The sequence below is a fragment of the Myotis nattereri genome (assembly GCF_964212035.1).
Source record: "Myotis nattereri genome assembly, chromosome: X".
NCBI classification, from domain to species: Eukaryota; Metazoa; Chordata; class Mammalia; order Chiroptera; family Vespertilionidae; genus Myotis; species Myotis nattereri.
The window spans coordinates 18,858,934-18,878,622 of record NC_138078.1 but is presented as its reverse complement, the minus strand read 5'-3'; the positions used below and the strand labels follow the sequence as shown (position 1 = coordinate 18,878,622).

General features: G+C 38.4%; 1 pseudogene across 1 annotated transcript; it reads left to right on the top strand.

The window, feature by feature from the left end:
• Positions 1-2,848: 2,848 nt before the first annotated feature.
• On the top strand, positions 2,849-19,186 carry LOC308511525 (U6 snRNA-associated Sm-like protein LSm3; annotated as a pseudogene). Its single transcript has 2 exons — positions 2,849-2,899; positions 18,881-19,186. The product of its transcript is annotated as a U6 snRNA-associated Sm-like protein LSm3 (transcript).
• Positions 19,187-19,689: the final 503 nt, after the last annotated feature.

The window sequence follows — 19,689 nt, the reverse complement described above, 5'->3', positions numbered from 1 at the left end:
AAGTATTGTACTCTTGTCATGTACCAGGAACTATGGTCAAAGCATCCCATTAATTATCTTGTGTTTTCCTCAGAAGGTCCTTATCACTATTTTATCGATGAAGAAACTAAAAATTAGTAGTGGCTAAATATTGTGCCCAAACTCTCAGAATGGTGTGGGGAAAATGACACAAATTTATAGGCTATGTATTTCTTTTCTTTTTTAAAAAAAAATTTTTATATTTTTATTGATTTCAGAGAGGAAAGGGGTGAGAGAGAGAGAGAGAAACATCAATGAGAGAGAATCACTGATCGGCTGCCTCCTGCACGCCCCCTACTAGGGATCGAGCCCACAACCCAGGCATGTGCCCTTGGCCAGAATGGAACCTGGCCCCTTGGTCCACAGGCTGACGCTCTATCCACTGAGCCAAACCAGCTAGGGCGATATACATTTCTTTAATGGAGAAAAGATGGATGCTTATGAAAAAGAGGAGATCGTATGTGATCCCAAGGAGGATTTACTCCCCAGAGCTCCCAAAGTTCTTAATAGGGAGGCATAGGTGTGGGAGATACCATAGGAATTAACCTTGTCTTTCTCATAGCAGTTTTATGTCCTCTGGGTCCCCTAGCAACAGTGGATTATTCTGCAAATTCTGACTACATGCCAACCTATTCACCGGCTAGAAAACAGCTGGGATGCAAAAACCCAAGTGCATTACTGAGTGTCCAGGGCAAGCTTAGGTGAAACAAAAACCAGTTTTCTAGGTGTGTCTCCTGGCAGGTCCCTCAAATGGTCCATCAGTGTTTCCATTCTCGGGTCACTGGATTCCTTGCCAAATGACTCTTGATTTTAGTGCTAAAGCTTAATACATATGTCTAATGTTTTTATTTATTTTTAAAACATTTATTTTTATTTTTATAGGAAAGTGTTTTAAATACATTTTTATTGATATCAGAGAGGAAGGGAGAGGGAGAGAGAGATAGAATGAGAGAGAATCATTGATCAGCTGTCTCCTGCACGCCCCCTACTGGGGATCGAGCCCGCAACCTGGGCATGTGACCTTGACTGGAATCAAACCAGGGACCCTTCAGTCCGAGGGCCAACACTCTATCCACTGAGCCAAACTGGCTAGGGCAGTCTAATGTTTTTAAAGAAAATTTATACAGCTACTCTTTTATGGTAAGAAACCAAATCATTGCTGTCTAGTTGAGAACTGTTTCTAGCTGACATACTCACACACCAAACCACCTTAAAATAATAGAATTCAGGCACCCCACAGCTAAACTTTAATTATGTTGTCTGATAGTAGATTGCTATATTTTGTCATCGTTTCACTTGTGCCTCTATCAACATAATGTTTTATTGTTCCCTATTACAAACCCTGTTCGTTATTTATTGTTAAAGACTCAATAGTTGAATTTACACTCTGTCACGATAAATCATGCTCACCCTGCTAATGCAGCATTAAAATGAAATCAGGCTTGCAATATTGTTAAGCCATATATATTAGAATGTTTGGGTGGATAGCATAGACCAGGCATTCCAAAACTGTATCAAGTTATGCATACCATCAAAAACAATTCATTGAATGATCTAGGCTTCATGAATTTATTCCAAGTGCTCTGGAATTATCAAATAAGAGAAAAAACCATGTGCACAATAAGTATGTACTCTTAAAATGAACTTTTGTTGTTGTTGTTGTTAATCCTCACCAGAGGATATTTTTCCATTGATTTTTAGAGAGAGTGAAAGGGAAGGGAAAGACAGAGAGAAACATTGATGTGAGAGAGACACATCGATTGGTTGCCTCCTGCCCGCACCCCAACCAGGGCCAGGGAACCTGCAACCAAGGTACTTGACCTTGATTGGAATGGAACCAGGGACCCTTCAGTCCAAGGGCTGAAGCTCTATACACTGAACCAAACCAACTAGGGCTGAAGATGAATTTTTTTAAAAACATACATAAGACCCTACACCTACATGGGTAAATGTGGGATTTGAAATTATATGAATAAGTGCTCAATATTTTTTTGTGTAAACTTGGTGTCATAGCAAGTGTTAAAGTGGGCTTAGTCTCCAGTTCCGGTTCTCCAAAAGAAACTATATATATGAAATCAATGTTTATTTTAACAAGATATATAATGAGATATACATATATGTATATATATATATATATATATATATATATATATATATATCATGCTGCTTAGAGTATGTAATGTGGAAATCAGCATACTGTGATGCAATTATTTATTTATAGTGATATCTTTCCTTTTTGAGGTTTTTCCATATTTGGATAATTTGAGTTTAGCACATTTTTTGAGATCAGTTCTAGCATAGTGGGAAAACACATGGAAGCTTCTGAAACTGCCTCTCCCTCTGTGGCCAAGAGCGTACATCAAGAGCACTAATGCATCTGGAGCATATGTTGAAAAGTATTGCTACCTTTAAGGATTGCTACCTTAAAGTATTGCTACCTTAAAGGCTACAGGGATGGGGGGGTCCCCATTATATTTCTGTTTAATTCACCATCTATACCTTGCAGAAATGACTTTAGATTATTAATATTTCAATAAGTAGTAGCCTTGATTGCAGCTACTGTGCTGGACATGGTATCATGGTTAGAGCAGATTAATCTGGCCTCAGGTACATGGTATGTGACCATTGATTTGGAAAGTGTATTCTTTCCATTTTAATGGAAAAAGAAGATCAGAAGCAGTTTGAATTCATGTAGAACAGACAAATGAATTCATTAACAGTTTTGTTTCAGGGCTATGTTAACCTTACTGCTCTCTATCATGATAAAGTGTAAAGAGCACTATCTAGACTGCCATAGGACACCATATTGATTAATTACATCAATGATATCATGTCGATCAGGCATAATAATCAAGAGGTGACAAGCACAGTGGAGAGCTTGGTAAGACATGTGCAGTCCAGGGGATGGGAGAGAAATCTGAGGAAGATTCAGGGGCCTATAGTATCTCAACAGTTTTTATGGATCCAGTGCCAGGACATCACCTCCCGAGTGAAAGAGAAATCATTACATCACTGACCTCCTATCATGAAAAAGCAAGTGCAGTGCCTTCTTCAGGTTCGGTAGGAACCATATTCCATATGTAAGGACATTGCTTCGGCCCATATACTGGATGACACAAAAGATTGCCAGCTTTGCCAGGCCAGTGTGGCTCAATAGTTGAGCATCGACCTTTGAACCAGGAGGTCAGGGTTCGATTCCCAGTCACAACACATGCCCGGGTTGTGGGCGTGATCCCTCCTGTGGGGCATGCTGGAGGCAGCCAGTCAATGGCTCTCTCTCATCATTGATGTTTCCATCTGTCTCTCCCTCTCCCTTTCTCTTTGAAATTAATAAAAAATATATAGTTTTTAAAAAAGTGTTCTGCAGCAAATTCAAATCTTAATATTAGCATCTGTGCTATTTGGGCCTATGGTTTGCTGGACCCTGTGATGTTGGAGGTATTAGTAGTGATGAAAGATGCTGTCTGAGAGAGAAGGAAAATATGGTCCTCTCCCAAAAGAAACTGAAGTATTGTTATCTAAAAAGGAAAAATGGATGCTGGACATGAAAGAACAAACAGATGTCCAGTACATCCCTACTGTAGTCATGGAAACCTTGAAAAGTTCTTATTTTTGATTGGTTTATATCTTAAAAGGTCAAATTGTTTTCCTCAATGAGCACTTTTGAAACTTTAGAACACATTTGAACATAATCAACAATTTTCAAAGCATGGCTTACTAACAGGATACTAAATGTTTTTGTAAATGACTACATGCTGTGTGAATGCTTTCATATTTTGATGTGTCAAAATAGTTTATCAAAGTTATAATCAAAATGGGAATGTTTATCAAAAATACACATATTTTTGAAATTTTTCTCTGCACTATCATTAAACCCAGAAATAAAGTAACATATTGCATAGCAGATCACTATCCAATTAATATATACCTTTGAAAAAGTAACCAAGGAATAGATTCACTGGCCCATGACTTTGCAACTTAAGAAGTCTGCACTACATGCTAACTCTTCAGCATAATTCTAATAAAAATAAAACTTTTGTTCATTACCACTTTTAAGCTTTTTCTAATTAACTCTGAATAGAATCACTGAAAAATAGATCAGAAGAGAATATTAAAATACTGAGTTCTTAATTCTCTTAAGTCTACAATATTTGAATATCTACAATGTCATTAGAACCTCTTAAAGTTTATGAACTTCAGAAATAAATCATAAAATAAATGGCAGTAGAAACTTCCATTTTCCTTCATATTCCACGTGTATAATGGTGTTTTTACCTTTTTATTTAAAAAAAAACTATATAGAGAGCTAGATAATAACGCAGACAGATGATACAGCTTTTAGATTTATGGAGTAAAGAGCAGCAATGTGATTGTCTAAGGAAATTGTTTTAACTTTCCAGCTAGACTATATTGTAAAAGTAAACATAATACATTATTAGTATTCTTTTTTCCTTCGTAGTGACATAAGAGTGAATGCTTGCGTTATTCACTGTTTCTTTAAGTGAAAAAATACACATGAAATTTCTATAGAACAGTTTGTGGTTGATGATACTATTGCTGCAATTTCTGGTATTACTGCATTATTAGCATTCTCTCAGGTTTTTAAAAAATATTCCAAAGTGTTGAAATATTGCGTTCTTTTTGGCCTTCCCAAGAGTGAATCATTCTCCCTTAGAAAGTACATTACGTTTTTTGTTTTCCAAAATATCAACCGTAAGTCATAATATTAGTATAATGATAAGTATGTCAATTATCTAAAAGTTGGAAATATAGGTCTGTACTGTCTATGAGAGCTGAAATAATTAATTCTGCTAGAAAAAAATGAAAGTAGAAGATAGTTGTTCATTATTATTCCAGTTATGACTTGTTTATGTACAAAAAGAGTAATTCAACTCAAATTAATTTAATCCAATATAGAAGTTTATTTACTTATCCAAAAGGAACATGGACTTGGATTCAGTCATAGCTGAATAAATCCTGTTTGATGTCTGCACTACCTACCTGGTGCTTTGCCTAACATGGTTTAAACATTTTTTTTTCATGGGCCTTCAAAAGCTATGAATTGAATTGATTTAACATTTTCACAGAGCAGTCAACATGCTTCCCTAATTTGCTTACTCAGGATCATGATATATTTGGGAAAATAAAACATGTTGAAAAGAACCATCCATTATTTTACCTCTTTTGTCAGTATTATGCTTTTTTACATGTTTCTATTGCAAACCATCTACTGATGTTTTCATATTCCCAAAATATCCAGTTGTCTGCCACCTAGTGACTAGTCCACACGTTAGTTAACTGCTCACTTATTTAATATTTTCTACTTAGAGTCTTTTTGAAAATGATTGCCTTTTCATGATTTAGACAATCAGTAAAGGGATTGCTACCTTTTATGAGACAAGGACAGTAAATAATTATCTCAAGTGATATTTTAAAAAAGCAATGCTTCTTACATAATGTGGATTATAAATATACACTATTTCATAAATAAAACCATTTTTTTGTGCACAACTTCTGTTATTTATAGTTCTAACATATGGCAGCATTTTCTGTTGTAATATCCTATGGCTTAGAAACTTTGTAGAGGATGATTAGGTACATTTTTCTATTCCAGGATTGGTTGCAGATAGTTATAAAGCTTTTAGAAAAACACAGGAACTTGGAGAGAAAACTCAATAAAATATGCAGAATGAATTTTCAAACTAAAATTACAGAATTAACTTTGAAGGACACATATAGGTATATGAACAATACACAGTAGAATGAACGACATTCATTTCCCATTTGTCACAGTGGGATCATAATCTAGATTTCTAAAGAGGATACACAAGAAAGAAGCTACAAAAGAATTTAAAAAATATAACAAATGAAGGAGTGCAGTGCATGGGAGCAATATAGCATAAGAGTGTCTATTAGAGTAGAAAAGTAATAAGTGCAGTTTAGACTCTGGTTACTAGGTCGGGGATTATGTGCAGATTATTTATGTTCTTTGAAACAGTTTATCAGCAAAATGAAAATAATAATAAAACCTTTATAGACGTTTTAGGTGCATTAGACACAAAAAAATATGGCATTTGTTGGGGTTAGATATAGACATATCTCCACGTGTGCCCATCCCCATAGTCATACATCTTGGAGCGCAGATGGAGCCTTTATATTAATTAGAAAAAATGATCCTTACTCCAGGCAGATGCAGCTCTGCCCCATGAAGTAAATGATGTTTAGAAGAGCTTGGAATTGATTTCAACTCTCACTTGCCCTCTTGCTAGTTGTCTATGTAAAGTGAACAACTAGAACATTTCTTCAGGCCTACCTCTCCTGGCTATTGTGGATCCTGTTAATACTAATGGAAAAGAGGGAAGCAAATTAATAATTTGTTTTGCAATATTATTGTTCATAGACCAAAAGGAAACAACCTCTAGAGAAAGGCATAGTTTTGTTAACAATAAAGACTACCCAAATGCGTAGCCTTTTTGTTACAATGTTGACAAAGACTGAAAATAACTCTTTTTCTGATTAAACCCATACAAATTTTAAATTTTATTTGGAAAGCTGGCTCTATAAGATATAAATCAATTTTACGGAAGAGGTTTTAATAGTAACTGAAGAAAGTGTGGCAATGCTGATATGAGTAGAGTGAGGTTACTTTATGGCAGGTTTAATTAACTTTTATTGTGAATCTCCAAACAGGGCTAAGTCTTGCAAAATTTCTCCAAAATAATTTACAATGGAAACTTCTATTGCTTAACAGTGAAGATGCCCGACCAGCATGTCTCAGTGGTTGAGCGTCAACCTATGAACCAGGAGATCATGGTTTGATTCCCAGTCAGGGCACATGCCCAGGTTGTGGGCTCGATCCCTAGTGTGGGGCATGCAGGAAGCAGCTGATCAATGATTCTCTCTCATCATTGATGTTTCTATCTCTCTCTTCCTCTCCCTTCCTCTCTGAAATCAATAAAAATATATTTTTTAAAAAAACAATGAAGAACAATTTCACAGCAAAAAAAAAAGAACAAAAGAAACATAGGCAAAGTCAAAAGAAAAAAAGACAATTTTTGAGAAAAGATTGATATACTTTGGAAAATAAAAAATGTTCATAATGAGTAATATCCTAATAAAAAATGTAAATGATAAAGATTGAAACCAAGCAACATTATGGGAAAAATGGGAAGAAGACATGAAGAATTTTATATTTCAAAACAACTTTAAAGAGACATAAAATGGTTTTTAAACTTGTGAAAAGGTGTTAAATTTTGCATATAATGAGAAAAATGTAAATTCAAACTACACTGACAATTTCTCTCACACACACAATACCAGGTGTTGTCAAGGATGTATGCAATGGGAATTATAGTAAGATATTAGTAAGAATACAAATTGTTTAATGTACTCTGAAATACAGTTTGATATTATCTACCAAATGAAGATATTCTTGCCCTATGACTGAGCAATTCTACTCTTATATCTATACCTAAAAGTGTAGGGACATATATAGCAAGCAACATATACAAAAAAATATGCTGAGCATCATTATTTGTAGTATCTCAAACTCACTAAAAAGTAAAATGGAAAAATAAATTATGGTAAGTCAAGCAATGAAATACTATGAAACATGAATATGAATGAACTAGAATTACATGCATGTTTCCCATAAACATAATGCTGAAAAAATAAACCTAGACACTTCTTCTAGATTATTCCATTCAATTAGCATAACAATTAGGTACACATAAATCAGACTGTTTAAGGTTCCATTCTTAGGAGGTAAAACTATGTATACTGAAAAGAAGGAAATAACTACTATACAATTCAGATGATCTTTAGAGGAGAGAAGTTGTGATTATGACAGGATCTGAATGAGGTTTTGAGGTTGATGGCTTTATTTTAGTCCTTGATTTTGAAGGTCAATGAACAGGAAGTTCACTGTATGAGAAAGGACTGAACTGTAAATTCCTGCCTTGTATATTTTCCTCAGTATATATTATAGTTCACAAATAAAATGTGATTGAAAAACAAAATAGTCAGTTGAAACATAATCCTATCTAATAATAGACAAACATGGTAATTAACCATTCCTTCACTATGCCTCCCATTGGCTAATCAGTGTGATATGCAAATTAACTGCTAACAAAGATGGAGGCTAATTTGCATACTGCAGGCAGGGCAGGACAACACCATCCCGTCTGCCCCGCCACCATCTGAGCCTGCTATCTGCGATCTGGGGCGGCGGGCATCCATGTACGACCTGATCCGGGGCGGCCAGGTGGGACAGCAGTGATCCGCTGGCCCCCCGGTATCTCGTGTGCGACCCGACCCAGGGCAGCCGGGCGGGGCAGCAGCGATCCACCTGCCCACCCAGGTGTCCCATGTGTGACCCGACCCTGGGCAGCTGTGTGCACGACCCAGGGCAGTGCCCCAACCCCCGGATCAGCCCTGCTGAGTGCCCGACCTGGGGCAGCTCCCCAACCCCCAGATTGGGCCTGCCATGTGGGCAACCCTGGGAGGTGGGGCAGGCACCGAGGGATTGGGCCTGCCATCTGGCACCCGGAGAGCTGGCCTAAGCCAGCAGGTGGTTATCTCCCGAGGGGTCCCAGACTGTGAGAGGGCACAAGTGGGGCTGAGGGACACTCCCCCATCCCCCCTCCCCCACCAGTGCACAAATTTTTGTGCACTGGGCCTCTAGTCCTCTAATATTTGGAATTGCTCCAATTATGGGGAAGCTCTTGCTTAGAATAAGGAAGTTATAAATGTATTTGCCGATGACAAGAGATAGGCTTCAGTGACTGTTGGTTGAAAATTGTGCTCACTGCTGGAAGATTTTTTGCTCATAATATAGTCTACATTTCACACCATTTAGTTTTGGGGCTACAAGAAATGGATGTCTTGGTGACAACAGGAAGGGGGCGGTGTGTTTCATAAAACTGTGGACAGATTTCTTCCATTGCCCTTCAGGGACAGAAAAACTCAGTAACCCTAGAACATATATTTTAATGTAAAAATGATTACACAACAGCCTGAGTAGAATTTCTTTTATGATGAATTAGTCACAGTCTTTTTAAATAGCAAGAATATACCCCTCACACAACCTCTGAGAAAATAATAATGTAGATTTAACACATATGAACGTGAAAGGATTAGATTTCCTTGCAAACCAATCTTGTTCAAGGTCTGCCTGTTAGATAAAGATCCAAGAGCTAAAGTTACCACAGTGAGTTGCTTTCTGAAGAAAGGAAGAAAACACTTAGACAGTCATTTGAATATTCATCTAGTATCTCCTGCTAGATATTCTCTATGTGCCCTCACTGAAGTTATCTCATTCAATATGTATGATCAACCAATGGCATCAGAATTGTTTTCTAAACTTTACAGATGAGATTATTGAAACTGAAAGTATCTTCTCTAGTCACACACTGAAAGAATTGGAATGTTTGGATCTCAAACAGTTTTTTTCTGACCTGAGAACATTTGTTTTTGTACCTACTTGCTACTTTAGCCAACTATGTTCTCAGGGTTTATCATTCACTATGCAGATAGGAAAATGGAAGTCATGTTGTTAGGGGCAGACATAGAGCTACATGTATAACACCAGCTACAATTATAAGAAATGTTAATCATGCTCTATTAACCAGGATGTTCTGTTCTGATTAAAGAAAGCACATCTCACCTGGCTGGGAATTGTATGCCCTGGGACATGGGAGCTAACATCAGAATGCAGCCCGTCCTCCTTTCCTGAGAACTGCCTATTATTATGGAAAGATTTACAACGGCAGGGCTGACACAATCTAGTCCCGGGGGCACCCTCTCTTTAAAATCCCACCCCCTATTGCCTGTAATCTGGTCTTGGAGGTGCCCACCCTCTGCGACCCTCCTCTCCCCAGCCCACACTACTTCAGCTGGTTTATGGTGGGGTGCAAAGCGGATTTTTGTGGATGACCTGCTGCTCTCCCATACTGCAAGCATTATTGGAAGAAGCGCTCATATCTGAGTCAACCCTGTCTCTGCTGAATTGGCTCAAGTAGTAACAAGGCAGTCTACACCCCTAGGTTGTCCAGTTACAATGTCACTTTTCATGAAAGGAGTTTTATATGGGAAGCCAGTCAAATTGTTAGAAGAGCTGACAAAACAACAGAGCTGATGTTACCAGAGTCCAGGGTCTGAGTTCCTTTTATGGGAGCTGGAAACTTGAAGGAGGGTCTGTCTGAGGGGTAGCACAGCTGGCTACCAAGGGGAATCTGGAAATCTGAAGGAGTGCCCACCTGGGAGGAGCTGGAGTCCTAGAATGAGCTGCAAAGTTGGAGCTGGGACTTGGGAGGCAAGCTCTGCTGAGTGGCAGCTGCAACCAGAGTCACTGAAGACACTGGTCGAGATTCCTCCAGAAACTGAGAGAAAGACTAACCTTGGATTTTCACTTCCAGTCTCCAGTGCCTCCTGTTTGCAGGGCCCCCAAAGAACCAAATTGATGGAGATCTTGGAAATGTAGTTTTCAGAAGCCACCCCTCTGAGATCAGTGGTGTACAGCAGAGTGCAGGAAAGTAGGGGAGGAAGTAGATCAAAGTGAACAGGAAAAGTTCCAAATCTCAAGGCTAACATTCTAGCCTACTTGAGATTAAACCAGCCCCAAGCAGAGATGGCAAGTAGAAATTACTTACAATATCTAAGCAGGCTCATGTTAGAATAATTTATTTAATATGTAATATTTATTTTGTTTCCCAAGAAAATAAATCATTCTATTACTTGAATAATTCCACCCTTGCTACATCTGTTAGAAAGCAATCTAAATAGTATATAGAATGAGAAAACAAGCTGAAATGTAAGAAGCACAGAGAGATGTCTGCTATCACATAGGGTTGATTAAAAGACATATGTAGATGAATGTGGAGAAGAGTCTAAAAATAAGGCTATATCTTAGCATTTCCTGATAATGCTCATAAGGGACATTAATTTGAATGACAATTCCAATTGTTGGTTTTGCTAATGTCTGAATAGTGCTTTTAGAAATTCTTCTTTATATATAAAGTAGCAGGTTATAATTAGGGGGGGATTTCACATTTGAAACAAAAGAATTGATTTCTAATTCTAGGTGGAAGAAAAAAGAGACATCACCAAGAAATTCAAGACAAAAAAAAGAAAAATGTCATGAAAGACATGGGAAAAATACAGTGCTGGTATTTCATGAGAAAATATGAGTGATACAAAGTTTATGCTTTCTTTACTATTATCCAAACTGATAAAATCTAGAAAGAGGGATATCAGGAATGCCTGGCAAACGTTTTTTTTTTAAAAAAAAGCTTTATTGCTGAGAGTATTATAGATGTTTTCCCTTGTTTCCCTCATTGCCCCCTCCACCTGGTTGAGATCCCACCCCATTTTCTTGTTCCCTCCCCCTCTCCCTCCCCCTCTCCCTCCCCCTCTCCCTCTCCCTCTCCCTCTCCCTCTCCCTCTCCCTTCCCCTCTCCCTCTCCATCTCCCTCTCCATCTCCCTCTCCTTTTCCTTCTTCTCCTTTCCTTCAAGAATATTCTTTACCATTTCATGTAATACTGGTTTGGTGGTGATGAACTCCTTTAGCTTTTTCTTTTCTGTGAAGCACTTTATCTGACCTTCAATTCTGAATGATAGCTTTGCTGGGTAGAGTAATCTTGGTTGTAGGTCCTTGCTATTCATCACCTTGAACATTTCTTTTAAAAAAATATTTTATTGATTTTTTACAGAGAGGAAGGGAGAGGGACAGAGAGTTTGAAACATCGATGAGAGAGAAACATCGATCAGCTGCCTCCTGCACACCTCACACTGGGGATGTGCCCACAACCAAGGTACATGCCCTTGACTGGAATCGAACCCAGGACCCCTCAGTCTGCAAGCTGATGCTCTATCCACTGAGCCAAACTGGTCAGGGCACCTTGAACATTTCCTGCCAATCCCTTCTGACCTGTCTAGTTTCTGTTGAGAAATCAGCTGACAGTTGTATGGCCACTCCCTTGTAGGTAACTAACTGTTTTTCTCTTGCTGCTTTTAAGATTCTCTCTTTGTCTTTAACCTTTGGCATTTTAATTATGATGTGCCTTGGTGTGGGCCTCTTTGGGTTCATCTTGTTTGGGACTCTTTGTGCTTCCTGGACTTATAAGTCTATTTCTTTAACCAGGCAGGATAAGTTTGCTGTCATTATTTCTTCAAATAGGTTTTCAATATCTTGCGCTCTCTCTTCTCCTTCTGGAACTGCCCAAGATGAGAATTTTGGTACACTTAAAGTTGTCCCAGAGGCTCCTTACACTATCCTCATATTTTTTCTAATTCTTTTTTTTCCCACCTCTGACTGGGTGTTTTTTGCTTCTTCATATTCCAAATTGCTGATTTGATTCTCAGAATCCTCTACTGTTGAATCCCTGTAAATTATTCTTTATTTCAGTTAGTGTATGCTTAATTTCTGACTGGTCATTTTTCATGTCTTTGATGCTTCCACATCATGTCTTTGATGAAATTTTCACTGAGATCTTGAAATTATTACTAAGTCCCTTGAAGCTCTCACTAAGGTCCTTGAGCATCCTTATAACCATTGTTTTGAACTTTATATATGATACTTTGCTTGCTCCTATATCATTTAGTTCTTTTTCTGGAGATTTCGTCTGTTCTTTCATTTGTGACATTTTTTTGTCTCTACATTTTGGCTGCTTCCCTGTGTTTGTTTGTATTATATAGAACTGCTATGTCTCCTGGAATTGGTAGGGTGGCCTTGTGTAGTAGTTGCACTATAAGGCCCAGTGGCTTAGCCTCCCTAGTCACCTGAGCTGGGCACTCTAGGAGCACCACTGTATGTGCTGTGTGCACAGTCTTGTTGTAGTTGAGCCTTGATTGCTGTTGTTGTCACTGGGAGGAATTGACATCCAGGCAAATTGGCTGTGAGAACCAGCTGTGACCATAGTGGAAGAGCTGCTGTGCAGGAGACATCCCTATGGAGCAGGTCTTGCTTCAGTGGGGCTTTGGTGCTCACTGAGCCTGCCCCATGAGTGCATCACTCTTGGCTGTGTAGAGCTGTAATATGGTATGGTCTGAAGCTTTCCACTGGCTCTGGGTGCACTGGCTCTGGGACCCCTTGAGGTGCAAAGTTAGGCACTGCCTGTGCCCCGCCTGAGGCTATCCTTCAGGAGCTACAGAGTGATCTGCAGATGGCTGCTACTTGTGTGTTGGACTTGGAAGAGCCCAGGAGAGGCCAAGCTGTGAAGCAAGGCAGGCTGTTGCTAGTGCCGGGCCTGGGACCTCTTATTAAGTGGTGTGGGGCACACTGGTGGCAGCTGCTGCTTGAATGAGAGATTTTAGGAATGTTTGAAGCCTGAGCCAGGATAGGCCATTCATATAGAAAAGTCACTGCAAACAGCTTGGGTGGGGCTGCAAATTGGGTGGGGCAGGGTCTCAGGGAATCACCAGGGTGGAACGAACAGTGTGAGCCACGTTTATGGAGTCTCAGATAAGGTGCCTGCCAGTCAGCTCCATGGCAGGGGAGGTTTCAGCATACAAACAATGACTGCTCTGAGCACCCCTATTTGGGAGAAAGCCCCCTCCCCTGAATTCTTGTTCTGATGCTAGACAATCCAGCTCCTTCCCATATGTCCATGGATTCTTCCAAGCTGCTGCTCCAGCGCTGGATCTCAGAGGGAGCACGTCTGAGTAAATCTGTGTGCCATCCTTTTAAGAGGAATACCTGGGTCTCCAGCAGCCTCTGTGACACTCAGCCACAATCCCCGCTGGTTTTTACAGCCTGAAGTTATGGGAGCTTCTCTTCACTGTACTGGAACCCTGGGTTGGGGGGTCTGGTGTGAGGTTCCTTGCTTCTCACGAGTGGTCTCCACAGCCTAGATATCCTTCCCAATTAAAAAAACACCACACATGGGTGTCAGATCAGCCCATTCTGTGTCTCTGTCCCTCCTCCCAGTCTCAGTGTACTTTCTTCTTTACTTCTCTAGTTGTAGGACTTCCATTCAGCCAGATTTCAGGAAGTTCTGAATGATGGTTGTTCTTTAATTTTGATGTGGTTGTGGGAGGTGGTGAGCACTGAGTTTACCTATGCCGCCATCTTGGTTCTCCTCCTCCTGGAAAACATTGAATATATAATTTTTCTTACAAATACCTAGCTAATGCTGTTCAATAGAACTTTTTGAGATGGTGCAATAGTTTTCTAACTGTTTTATCCAATACAGTAGCCACTGGCCACATGTGGCTATTAGGTGCTTAAATGTGGTTGTTGTGACTGAGAACCAATAATTCCATTTTGATTGAATTTTAATTCATTTTTCATTTATATAGCACCTGCAACCAATGACTACATTTTTGGACAGCACAGACCAATGACTTTGTTCATGCTTGATAGAAACTTGTTTTCCTTCCACAATGAATAACTTCAAAGACAGTTTTGAAGCACTGAGGTAAAAAGTTGATTCCTTTCTACCAGTCAGAACAGCTAAATTATCCCTGGCAAGGTCACAGTCAAATTTCTCTCATATTCATCTACGTTCTAAATGGATAGTAAGTTATTTAGAATTAAAGTGCAGACATTTCTAAGGCTAAGATGGGCATTTGTTCCCTACTTTATATCCTTTAGTGTATGCTAAGAAGTTATTATAACAGGTGGGGGCTAAATAAGTATTTTATGATAGCATTTTGAAGCACTCAGAAAGCTCCATTATGATCTATAGTGCCATACTGAAAGCAAAATAAAGCTAAAATATAGAAGTTGCTTTTTTTTCATCCATTCAGTTCATTGAGGTCCAGCCACTTCTCACCACTTCTATGCCTACTACTTTCAAATCATTGTCTATTGCCTGGATTATTGCAATAATCTCCTAAATAGTGTTCTGCTTCTATTCTGTCCCCCTTCCAGTCTCTTTTCAACACTGTGGCCAGTGTGATATTTTAAAAGAGAAATTAGATCATGTCACTCCTTTTCTCAGATTCCTCCAGTGACTCCATTTTATTTTATTCAAAGTCAAAGTCAAAGTTTACAATGGCCTGTGAGGCCTTATATGGATGGTCTGGACCCCCATTCCTCTCATCTTACCTTCAGTTTTCTCCCCAAATTCACTCTGCCCCAGACACAGCGGTTTCCCTGCTGTTACAAACTTGAGGTATCCTTTTGCCTTAGGGCCTTTGTACCGGCTGTTTTCTCTGCCTAGAACTTTCTTCTACCAGAATATCTTCTATCTTCTCCATGGCTGTCTTCTTCCCATGGATTTTTTGCTCAATTTTCAATTCCTCTTAGATCAGTGATGGCGAACCTATGACACGCATGTCAGAGGTGACAAGCGAACTCATTTTTTTGGTTGATTTTTCTTTGTTAAATGGCATTTAAATATGTAAAATAAATATCAAAAATATAAGTCTTTGTTTTACTATGGTTGCAAATATCAAAAAAAATTCTATATGTGACACGGCACCAGAGTTAAGTTAGGGTTTTTCAAAATGCTGACACGCTGAGCTCAAAAGGTTCGCCATCACTGTCATAGATGCTACTCTGACCACTTGATTTAATTCTGTCCCCTAGGCACCTCCCATGCCTCCTGATTTCCCTAATCTTTTTCTTTTTGGTTTCCCTTTTTCTACAGTATCATCAGCATTAACATACTAGAGTATTTATGATGTTTATTTTTCACAGTCTACCTTTCTCCAATAGAACAAAAACTCTAGGGAGACAGTAAATATTCCTTGTTTTATTCATTGCTATATCCAAAACACTGTGAAAAGTGCCTAATATTAAAAAACACTTTATTAAAGTTATTAAACATATTAGCAAACGTTTATTAATCACGATAATATGTCTAAGATTTATAAATGTGTGTAATGATTTCCATGAATTTAACTTTTGTGGGTAAATATATCTGATTGTTAATGTAACATGAAAATTGCCACATCAGAATTTTCTAAATGAAATGTCATAAAGTTTCTTTAGTAAATTTTAATTTGTTTCAAAGTGTTTTAATAGTGATATAAAATCCTAGATGTGTTCAATTGGGCTGAGATAATGATATTAGAGAAAATTCTAATTTTCTTAATGCCCAAACCCTTCCATCTTTAATTTTCATACTTGAGGCACTTCATTAAAATACATGTTGTATTTAATTTTCCAGGAAATCTCAGAGCATAAAAGATGTATATGCAAAGCAATTTCCAGTTAAACTAGTTGAAACTTTAAAAATGTAAGCCCATGTCTTTTAAGTACAGCCTGTGTCTTTTCTCAATGTGAGATATGTTTGCATGGGTCAAGGTAACTCAGAATAAACAAACAATCAGAGTGCCTTTAACTTTTAAATTTTTTTTATTGATTTCAGAGAGGAAGGGAGAGGAAGACAGAGAGACAGAAACATCAATGATGAGAGAGAATCATTTACCGGCTGCCTCCTGCTTTCCCCCTACTGGAGATCGAGCCTGGGCATGTGCCCTTGACTGGAATCGAACCCAGGACCCTTCAGTTCGCAGGCTGACGTTCTGTCCACTGAGCCAAACAAGCCAGGGCAGAGTACCTTTAACTTTTGTTTTGTGCTCCTGTCTCCTAAACCCTTTCTTACATTCTGTACCCTCTCCAAGCTTCCGATATTGATTTCAAAGCCCTGACACAGACATAGTATTCTCATAATACTTGACCGCTGCTGAGAGCCGTGGGAGGAAAGTTTGCTGTTTTAAGAGCCTCTGCTTCAGTGTACAGATCCCATTTTCATCCCTCCTTTCTGAAAAGAATTACATTACAGACAAACTTAACTTGGAGCCCATAATAAGCCTTGGAATATTTTTCTGGCAACAGCTTCAAAGCTGGTTATTTCTGATTGTGTAGCCATGGAAATTATGTTTTATCTTTAAAGTTATCCTGTATTTATCAATGTTAAAATTAGCATTGTTTTTATCCCTTGGTAGTTGTGAAGGTCAATTTTTCTCTTGTTGGAAAGGTTATTTCACAACCTGTGTCAAAAGCTTGTATTTCCAGCAAAATTTATTGTCTACTATATTCCATCTCTAGTCCCACATGGGTATAAACCCTTTGAGGACAAGGTTATATCCCATCCTTTTTTGTATTCTTTACAGAATTTAGCACATAACAGGTACTCTATTCCAGCTAGCACCAACATGACCTTGTCCCTCATTATCTCTTTCCTGGACTAGAGCTATAACTCCCTAACTAGTCTCCCCACCTCTCGTTTCTTCATAACTGACTTGGGCTGCAAACATAGTAAATTTCTTACAAGTAGCTTGGCTATCACCTGGTCCAGCAGTCTCCAACCTTTCTGACCTCATGGACCACCAGTGATCCTCAGACCACCGGTTGGCAACCCCTGATAGTCTATCTACCAATGCACGTGCTACCTCCTTTCCTGAAATGCCTTTCATGTCCATCTGCCTCGCTCAGTCCTGTACCTCCTTCTGAATTCAATTCATAGCTTATCTCCTCTGCAAAGGCCCCCCTGATTGTTGTGGTTAAGGGCTTAGATTCTGAAATCAGATGGCTTGGTTGGTTTCTTCTGCTTCTTATTAGTTAAATAATCTCAGGTAAGGTCTTTCACCTCTCTGTGACTCAGTTTCCTTAACTGTAAAGTAAGGAAAATAATAGCATCTATTTCATAGGATTGTTGTAAGGATTCAGGCAGTTAATATAAAAAGCTTGGAACAGTACCTGTTTCATAATAAGCAGTAAATAAATGCTAGCTTTAATTAGTAGTTTAGTAGTTATGTTGACATTGCTAGTTTGTTATCACTCTGGGCCCTTAAGCAGTGTTCAGTACATAATTTTCTTATTGTTGTTTAACATTGATTTTTTATTGAGATATAATTGACATAAAACATTATATTAATTTCAAGTGTACAGTATAACATGATGATTTGATATATGTATATATTGTGAACTGAATACGACAATAAGTCTAGTTAATATCCATCACCACACAGAGTTACAAATTTGCTTATTTTTCTTGTGATGAGAATTTTTAAGATCTACTCTCTTAGCAACTTTCAAATATAGTATTATTAATGATAGTCACCATGCTGTACATTACATCCCCAGGGCTTATTGGCTTTTCTAACTGCAAGTTTGTACCTTGTGACTCTCTTCACCCCTTTTGCCCACCCCTGCCTTTGACAACCACAAGTCTGTCCTCTCTTTCTATGAGTTTAAGGTTTTGTGTTTTAGATTTTGAACATTGATTTTTAATTATTTTAACCTCTTGACTAAAGCATGAGCTGACTGAGGACAGATACTTGTACTGTCATATGCTGGATCTAGCATTATGACTAGAGCACAATAAATAGTTCTGGAATGACGAACTAAATAAACTGAATTATCTTTTTAATGAAACTATCAACATCTCTAATGATTAACTCCTAATATTTGCCCAAGGAATTCATGATAATTATAAAGTAGCATCCTTTTAAAAAATATATATATATTATATATATGTATATGTATATATATATATATTTCTTTATTGATTTCAGAGAAGAAAGAAGAGGGAGAGAGAGATAGAAGCATCAATGATGAGAGAGAATCATTGATCGGCTGCCTCCTGCACGCCCCCTACTGGGAATCAAGCCCACAACCCAGGCATGTGCTTCAGTCCGCAGGCCGACACTCTATCCACTGAGCCCAACTGGCTAGGGCAAGTATCATCCTTTAAGGAGCTATATTGGTAGTTTCTTCCATCAGTGTCAGAAGCTGTGCAAGTCATTGAGCTCAATGTTTGTTTTTCTAAACCAACCCTATAGAATAGATACTGTTAAGGCATGAGGGGTTTGAAACATGGCGGATGACATGGACCAGGGGAGTGTCTTCTGAGGAGCTGGCTCCAGAGCAGCTTCCCCACACCCAGCCCTGGCCCTGTCCTTGCATTCCAGGGCTGCTTTCTTCAAGGTAACAGGGAGCAACAAAGTACTAACACCTTAGAAGAGCCCCTGGATCTTATCAGGCTCAGCCTGGATGAGCAAATTTATGTGAAAATGAGAGATGACAGAGAGCTTCAAGGTAGATGACATGCTTCGGATCAACATTTAAATATGACATTGGGAGAAACTGTGCCTACTATAGAAATTAATGAAGAAGCATATGAAGAGATATATAAATCAACAAAATGGAATATTTCAATGCTTTCTGTTTGGGGAGATGGTGTGGTGCTAGTTTCCCCTCCATTGAGAGTTGGCTGAAACAAAGAATATATCCAGTGTAGAAATTGGGAGACTTTATATGATTGAGTCTTTAAAGGTAGAAGATATCCAAGAGAAAACTGCATACATTTTGATATTAAGAAATGAGCAAAGATTCTTCTACCAGTACTCCTAAAATGAGTTTATTTGCATATAACTCACTATTTATTAAGCTATATAGCATTTTTATTTTTCTCCAACCCTTCCAATAAAAGTGATCACCAACAGGCAGCCCTTTTTTTTTTAGGAGTTGATTTCCTCCACTGTTTTTTCCAGACAATTTCTGATTTTTTAAAAAATTTAAATTTGATATTTTCTTTTTAAATTTTTTTAGGAAAAAAAAAGACATGAGGAAGCCAAGATACAAAAGAGTCAAGTAATTTTTTCGGTGTATTAGAGGAACTCAAGAATACTCTCTATAATAAACACCATGTTTTCGGCCAATTCAACATTCATTCAACTGGCCATTCTACTTCCACTTTTGACACTTATAAGAAAAATAA